We start from the raw sequence: 9335 nt of genomic DNA, 5'->3' as shown, positions 1-9335 counted from the left end.
TTTTCGTGTAGTCTGGGTATGCTAAAACTGGGGCTGAGCATAGCTTTTCTTTTAGTGTGTCAAAGCTTGTCTGTTGCGTTTCTGTCCATCTAAAAGGATTGTCTTTCTTTGTGAGATCTGTTAATGGTTTGGCGAGTTTGGAAAAGTTTTTAATGAATTTTCTGTAGTATCCAGCTAATCCGAGAAATGACTTTACGTCTGTTGGTGTTTTGGGAATCTTAAAGTCTTTAACTGCGGAGATCTTTTTAGGATTTGGCTTTATGCCCTCGTGTGTTATGACATGTCCTAAGTATTCTAATTCAGGTTTTAGAAATTCGCATTTGTCGGGTTGGATTTTTAGTCCTAACTCTTTTAATCTTTGCAATACTATAGCAAGGTTTTCATTGTGTTGTTGAATTGTACTACCGAATATTATTATGTCGTCAAGGTATACAAAGCAGTATTTGTTCAATAATCCTCGTAACGCGGTATCCATCATGCGTTGGAAGGTGGCTGGGGCGTTTTTTAAACCGAATGGCATGCGATTGTAGTGAAAGTGTCCCTGAGGTGTGCTAAAGGCTGTATATTTCTTTGAGTCGGGGTCCATAGGTATTTGATGGAATCCCGAAGATAAATCTAGAGCAGAGAAGAATTTGGCGTTGCCTAATTGTGATAGAATGTCGTCGATTGTCGGTAGTGGGTAGGCGTCTTGATCGGTAAGTTCATTTAATTTTCGAAAGTCGATAACTATACGCCATTTCTGTTTGCCTGATGCGTCTGATTTCTTGGGTACTACCCATACTGGACTGTTGTAAGGAGAATCTGATTCTTCAATGATATTTTTATCTAACATTTTTTTCATTTGTTTTTCAATTTCTGCTTTATGGGCTTCGGGAGGTCGGTACGATTTGGTATTGACGATTTTGTTTTCGCGTAGGGTAATAGTGTGTTTTGTTAGGTTAGTACAAGGTAGGGTATCGGATTCTAGGTCAAACACGTCTATGTAATGTAGGAGGATCTTTTCGATAGGAATACGAAGTTTGTCTTCAATATGGTCTAGTCTAATTATTTGTTTCATTTTAGCAATTTTATCGAGATCGTGTTCATAAGAAAGATCATTAGTGATTATAGTTGGTTGCTCACCAGTATTGCAGAAACATACTCTCGTCGGAACTTTATCCAGATAAATTGTTTCGATTTTGGTTTGCCCTGGGAGAATGGTTTTCGGCGCCTGGAAAAATATTTCGTTCCCGTTTAATTGTATTGATTCGTTGTTAATTCGATATGAGTAGTTAGAGAGCATAGGTAAACCAATTATTCCGTCTTCTATTAAAGGAAAATCGTCTGGCACAACGTGAAATGTGTTCATGATGTTAAAGAATTGAAAGTCTACTGTTTCGTCAGTTTGGTATTTGTCATTGCCCATGTAAAATGTTTTAGCTACTGTCTTTTTAGGTTTAAATATGGCACTTGATCTTTTAACTAAATTTATTCCTGCACCGGTATCGATTAAATATCGTTTGATTTCTGTTCCCGATCGAACTCCAATGGATAGAAGTTTTCCTGTTGTTGCGTGTACTCGTACGACGTCTCTCGAGGTTCTGGTAGCGCTGTTTCCTCTTCTCGTCCCGCATTCACCATGTTTATATTGTAGCTGCGCGGTGGCGGAAGATTTCGCTGGCTGGCCGGTTGAAAATTTTCGGCAGTAACTTGCGGTATGTCCTATTTGGTTGCACTTAAAACACTTCATTCTCCCTCCGTTGTTTATTTGAGTGCTTGTCGGCAGGCGATTTTGCGTAGTCATCGGACCGCTCCTAAGTGGGGGTTTGCGTTGTGACGATACATTCCCTCGGGCGAATGAGTGAGCTCTTATTTGCTGGCTGCACTGATTTCCGCGGTTTCGCTCAATTTCTCCGATTAATAGTTCTGCTTCGAACGCGGCATCTTGTGCTTCTTGTAAGGTGCGCGGTTTCATGCTTGATGTTCTGATTTCTATCTCGGGTTTTAAATTTAGTATGAACGTTTTGGTTGCGCGTTCGTTCTCTAGGTCTATCGCGACTGCTCGTCGAATAGGATCGCGGATTTCGTGTTGCAATGCGTACATAAGTTCATTAAGACCGTGTCGAAATCTTTTGACGTATCCGTGTACTGATTCGTTAAAACTTTGCCGAGTTCTTTGTAATTTATCGCGCGCACCGTTTGAAGTTACGTTAATCGATACGAACTTCCTCAGATTTTCGAATAAGGCGCCGTACGTCTCGATAACCAAATGTCTAATGCTTCTTTCGGCTTCGCCGACAATGCGTTTGGTTAAAATTAATTTCAATAAAGCACGCTTTTCCTTACATTCCGATCTAGCTTCGCTTACCCGCTTGATGAATCCCTCCACTCCAATGTCATCTTGACCGTTGAGGACTGGGATGAACTCGATGCTGGTTTTCGCGTCGAACATATGTCGTTCGTACGAGGCTGATTCTTCTTCCTCGTCCTCGGAGTTCGCTGGGTCGGAGGTTTCTGGAGTTTCTTTGATCCGAACGCGTTCTTCCGGAGATTTCACTATGCGGGTGTCCCGAGTAGTGCTTCTGCTGGCAGAACTAGTATCGTCTGTCATAATTGAGTTGAACTCAGACGTATCTACGGAGGATTGTACTCCTAGCTTGAGTTCGGCCACAGTCTTCCCTATTGGTTCTATTTCCTTGATCCGTTGAGTGCTTTCATCGCGAATTAGTTTATACAAATCATTTATAGCTGCCTTATGTTCTTCGTGCTGGCGCTGCATCATATCCAAAATTGCCCGCAGGTTTGGATCACCGCTAGTCGAAGCGACAGGTGTAATTTTCTTATCGTCCCTTTTGTCCATTTCAGAGTAATAGATCGTCGGAGTCTGACGTTATCGAATGCAATCGATCGATCCTTTTAGAGGAAATGGTTCTACTTACTAATAAAACCGTTTTTCGTAGTCCAGGTTGCTTGATACACCTTTGGTCGGATGTCCCGTAGGCCAAAACCGTAATCTTGTTTTATCCAACGTTGATGTATCCTGGCAGGATCGCCAAAATGTCACGTAAAATAAGGAAGAAATTTAAAGGAAAGAAAAAAAAATTTATTTTTTCCTCGTTTATACACTTCTGAACTCTAGCCGTGGCCGTTCGAGACTGAGGCTCTTACAATATCTTCTTACTTTCGATGACATCTGTTTCTTCTTTTGTTTTTCATCCTTCATCATCCCCACTACCCTGTAGGCGTACGTGACTGTTGCTACGCTTCTAGAACATTCGGTGGAAGGACCGTTAGGACATAGATGAACCCTCAGGTACTCCGGCAATATACATTGTCGCCAAGGTCGCCATGTGTAATGTTCAAGTATCGGCTGTCTGGAGAATGTTTAGAAGTGGTCGCCTAAGGTGACGTCAGGGCAAAAGAGTTTGGGGTTACACCAGCTCCGTCTTACGTTTTCGATTAATTTTTTTCAAGATCTTGCTCTTGCATAATTAAATAATTTGAAAATTTATAATAATATGTATGTAGTATCTTAATGGGTCTTAGAGGAAAGGACAAGTAATGATGTTTTGATTTAATTAATAATATTCGAAGCAACGAAATAATTACAATGCTGTCGTACGTCTTATTTTCAGACGCGGCTTTCGACTTCCCGATTCACACTCTTCGGCTTCTACACTCGCTCGCTCTCGCTTCTCAATTCACACTCTGCACACCTTTCGCATCCGTTCTCTCCGGCTTCTCAACTAATACTGACTTTAACGTTTCTTTTGTCTTTTCCCGTCGTTCGAGACACGTGTCCCGAAACGCGCGTGGCCAGGGTCACGCGGGCCCTTACCACGAAACTTAAAAAGGACCGACGACACCTTGATGTACCCGACGATGCCGCGGCTCTCGCGACATTGTTTACGATTCGGCAGATATCTTAGGCCTTTTGTCCACGATACTACATGTATATATAGAAATTTAATAGAAACAAATAGCAGGTGGACTTGTTAGATCGTCAGAAAATTATAGATTGTTATGTTTATGTATCGTTCGTATGACACGCTGTAAAAGTAAGAAACGATAATTATAAATTTATCGAAATATATTTATTATAAAGAGAAAAGAGAAAATGGCAGGGAAATATAGAGGAAAATTTGTTCGTAGGACGCTTCGTATTCAAGAGATTCCAAGATTGAAAATTTGCCTACCAAGTATACTTGAACTTGGCTCATTACGTGATAAATTAAAAAAATGTATTTTTCTTGAAAACAATGCGTCTTGCGAATAAATTTTGTTCCACATTCTCAGTTTATTTTCACACGTAGAATAGCGTCCTGTCGATTGTTTACTCCTCTTCGGTTCAGAATTAGCCATGTTCTAGTACGCTTGGTAAATTTTCAAACGCGATCTTCTCGAAAATAAAGAATCCTGTATATTCGAATTTAAGTTGTCGAACGAAACCGATTTATACAAATCAAATGTATATCATCGAATATACAATTTGTTAAATAATACTCGTTTTAATCTACTTATGAAAGATTATGATACACGAAGAACTTATCGTTAGAATCAAATTATTTCTTTCGCTAAGCTTCGAATCTCAAAAATTTAACGTAGATATTTCCATCAGGTATTTTGGCATCGGAAGGAAAATTCCACGAACTTGAACCAATTTTTATTACTTTTCCGTCAAAACAATTCCCTGCTTCGTCTGACTTCGCGCTGAAATAACGCGTGATACACATAGCTTGCATTTCACTCTCAATATTATTTTGATCGATATCCGAGCCGAAAGTACTTGCCATTTCGATTTAATAACGCACTTACGTATTTATATCTCATTTATATGTGTCCTATGGTTTTAAAAATATTACGAGGCTGTACATGACGATAACAAGCGAAACGAGAAAGTAGAATATTGCTTGACTTTCGATGTTACATCGATGTTTTAGCTGTATATTCTACGATCGATGGAAATTCGTCAAGCACAATGAAATTTGAATTTTAATCAAACCTTCGAACTAAAAGTATTTTCCATTTCGATCTCATAATACAAATTCTATGCCATATATTCGTCATGTCTTTTGAAATATTATTCTCCGATCACGATCAAACAATAACAATAATGACAATGACGTAGAATACATTTAACTTTGCATATTATATCCGTTATTATATATTCTAATATTATATATTCTGCAACCGATTAAAATTTCCAAAGTACAAATCGAATTTCAACTAAAGTTGATTAAAATCAACTGTTCGAACCGAAGGTATTTTCCATTTTGACTTAATAACGCAAATAATAACAAGAATACTTATTCATATTTTTTCTTCTGTCTAAATATTATTAAAATCGTGCAAGGTGGTGTGCAACGAAAATAAAAAAATCGAGATGACAGAAATGGCCCTTAAACGCATAACTGCGCAACTATACGTTCAATTCCAAGCATTTCAATAACAGTCCCCGGAGTAGGAAACACTTCAAGTATGCGCTATCCTTGAATGAAGGAGTTAGACAAACTGACCGTCTACTCATTGTGGAAGCGCTCGATAATTACCAGTTCCTGGCGATTTTCTTCCTTACCGGTGTCTTTAATGAAAAGTTAGTCCATGTATATTACTTTAAAGATTCAACCGGGATAATTAAGTTTCGAAAGTCCTTTAGACGCAGTCGTTTTACGGAAGCCGGAAAAAGAAGAGAAATTAAATTTCGTGCTACAACGTTCGTATAAATATCAGATTTTAGATTCAAAGTTTCCAATATATATATTTTTCGATCTTTTTTTTTCTCCATTCGATATGATGATTACGGTGACTCGAAGTTGTTCCCATTCGTTAGAAGATGCGTATGTACTAACAATTAAATAATTTCCTTATAAAAGGAAAGAAACTTTTGGGACAAAGTAATATGTTCCTTCTTACGATAAAATACCCACTGTACGTAATATTTGCGCGCAACGATGGTAACAATAATATTAATTTCTTGATCCTTTTTTGTTTTTATTTGTACAAGATTTACGATAGTTTCATTAATATAATTGCGCGTAATTAACGACATTACAATGTGATCGATCGATACTCATTGAAGACTGGCTTGTTTAGATTGGAAATTTCCATAACATTCATCCCTAATCATCTATGCAGATTCCAGATATGTACCGTTATACCGTGTTGCGTGAACAACGAAATAAGCGTAACCCGTATCATCGGTTGACACAGCCAACATAGTTAAGGTAAACCAATTAAGGCAACGAGTTAGTAAAACGATTACCCTTCACGTTTTCTCCACGTTATAATCGTGTACGATCCGCCTACCATGAGAAAGGTTATTTGGCAATAGACAAAAAATAGTAAAAAGTCATGTAACAACTATAGCAAGAATCCGATATTAACCGGTTAACCGAGTCATTTTTTAAACTAGTTTTTTAAACGTAATTTATTTTTAACGGAAATTAAACGTCGCGTAGATAAAAGAACAGCAATTGGTAATTTGTATACTGTTCGTGGATTTCTAGCCATGGAACGTTAAAAACATAGACAGTTAAAATACTATAATAATACGAATCCGACAGACAAGCAACGATAATTTATTGAAAATCGGTAATGAAAAACGAACGGAATTTGCAAGAAAACAACATTATAAGTTGTTATTTTTAATATTAGACGCTTGCCTATTATTGGGTTGGCAACTTAGCGATTGTGGATTTTGTCATTAGGTGGTATTGACAAAATTCGCAATCACATAGATGCCAACCCAATATTTATCGTATGCAAGAAGAACCTTACGATATCTCGAGCGATTTTAATCGAGGTATAGTTGCAAACAACTTTTTTCATTAACTGCTGCAACTGCTATCTTAAAGTATATAAGCACGAGCGGAATATTTGGAAAAGAAGCGAAGAAAGAAACGTTTTGCGTTTGTAACAAAATTGAAGGACGAACATCCTTTAGACAAACTGTCAAGGCGGATATTCATAAATAAAATTGTTCGTTGTATGACTACGGATACGATGAAGAAAGCTTTCTCGCTTTAGTTAGAGTTTAGGCATTCCCACGTCGGATAAATAGATTCGCAAAGCGGAAATAATAGTCTTGCGAGTTCTTCTCGCGAAAAGTACGACGTTGGCTGATAACGAATTAACGAAACTTTACGAGATCTTGTACGTCGTGTAATTGGGAAATTTGTTCGGGTACGAATGAAACTTGTACAGGAGCGACGGGAAGCATAATATCGCCGACAGCCTCAAAATATTTATAACAGCCACAATGTGATCAAATCGCGAGTTTAAACGAATGATCCGTTAATAAATATCAGACGAAGCAGGGAATTGTTTTGACGGAAAAGTAATAAAAATTGGTTCAAGTTCGAGGAATTTTCCTTCCGATGCCAAAATACCTGATGGAAATATCTACGTTAAATTTTTGAGATTCGAAGCTTAGCGAAAGAAATAATTTGATTCTAACGACAAGTTCTTCGTGTATCATAATCTTTCATAAGTAGATTAAAACGAGTATTATTTAACAAATTGTATATTCGATGATATACATTTGATTTGTATAAATCGGTTTCGTTCGACAACTTAAATTCGAATATACAGGATTCTTTATTTTCGAGAAGATCGCGTTTGAAAATTTACCAAGCGTACTAGAACATGGCTAATTCTGGACCGAAGAGGAGTAAACAATCGACAGGACGCTATTCTACGTGTGAAAATAAACTGAGAATGTGGAACAAAATTTATTCGCAAGACGCATTGTTTTCAAGAAAAATACATTTTTTTAATTTATCACGTAATGAGCCAAGTTCAAGTATACTTGGTAGGCAAATTTTCAATCTTGGAATCTCTTGAATACGAAGCGTCCTACGAACAAATTTTCCTCTATATTTCCCTGCCATTTTCTCTTTTCTCTTTATAATAAATATATTTCGATAAATTTATAATATCGTTTCTTACTTTTACAGCGTGTCATACGAACGATACATAAACATAACAATCTATAATTTTCTGACGATCTAACAAGTCCACCTGCTATTTGTTTCTATTAAATTTCTATATATACATATTATTATAAATTTTCAAATTATTTAATTATGCAAGAGCAAGATCTTGAAAAAAATTAATCGAAAACGTAAGACGGAGCTGGTCCCGTTTCGTTTGATAAAACTGACATCTCATATACGACCTGAGGCATTCTACGAGCTTGGCGCAGGTTTAATAGAAATGTTCGGTAAATATGGACACAGATAGCGAATGTTACTTGTATAAACATTCACTCTGATCGAGAACTAAAAAATCTGGAATTTTCTGCTCTTGTGCTGAATTACAGTGGTTCGCGAAAATATTTGAATATCCCTGCAAACTCCTTGTGGACATATTATTAAAAATATCTTGATATCCTATCGATACTGTGACAAGATTAACGTATTATTACAATTTCAAACGAGTATGACAATGTATGTAAGAGTCGCAGGACATTTACTGCAATTAATTGTATGTTTGAGACTACTACTAATGTTGTATACTAATTTTTCGTTAAGCATATGTTTGCAATAAATGCCTTGCAACCTCTATATATATATATACATATATATATATATATATATATATATCGAATTGGTTTCAAATTTTCCATAATGTATTAATAACAAGAGTTCTGTAGAAAACGTTCGAATAATGTATTCAATTACACGTAATTGATACTGCCTATTTAATATAATCGGAGAAATAGTCTCATTCATTTCATAGTCAATTCATTTTAAGAATTAGCGAGAATACGAGTACGTAATAGGAACTTTAATAATCCCAGAATCCCATAGGCAAGTAAAAAGAAATAATTTAATTGAATTTGCTTTAGTTCAACTTTATTTCTATTTCTTATTTAATGCAATTCTATTTTATTTAATTTTAATTTCCATTTTTCTTTCATTTTATTAATAATTTAATATAATCCTAACTCAATAACATAAATCATATAAAAAAGGATATATAAATAAATCGGCACAATACGATGCAAGCTAAATTTATGTACCAAAACTTTGACCACACCTTATAGATACGATAACTAATTGGAAATTAAGTAAAAACTACTTGTAATAACCCGCATTGCTTGTCGGGTTGGAGGAGATATTCAATCAACAAATAATTTCGCTACGTTCGAAATCTTCTCGCTCCTTAATCCATTTTCTTTCTGATTACAGTAAACAGCATTAATTCCGTTCTCGATTAATTAATCTTATCAGTAGTATACTTATAGCATTCTATAAAACATTAAATAAGTGACATTTAAGTTAAAAAATTATTTGCATATTATTATTTATACACTTTTGTTTGCATATATCATTATAAATATTAATGGAATAAAC

The sequence above is a fragment of the Bombus affinis genome, chromosome 3, assembly GCF_024516045.1.
Source record: "Bombus affinis isolate iyBomAffi1 chromosome 3, iyBomAffi1.2, whole genome shotgun sequence".
NCBI lineage: Eukaryota > Metazoa > Arthropoda > Insecta > Hymenoptera > Apidae > Bombus > Bombus affinis.
This window is presented reverse-complemented; position numbering follows the sequence as displayed.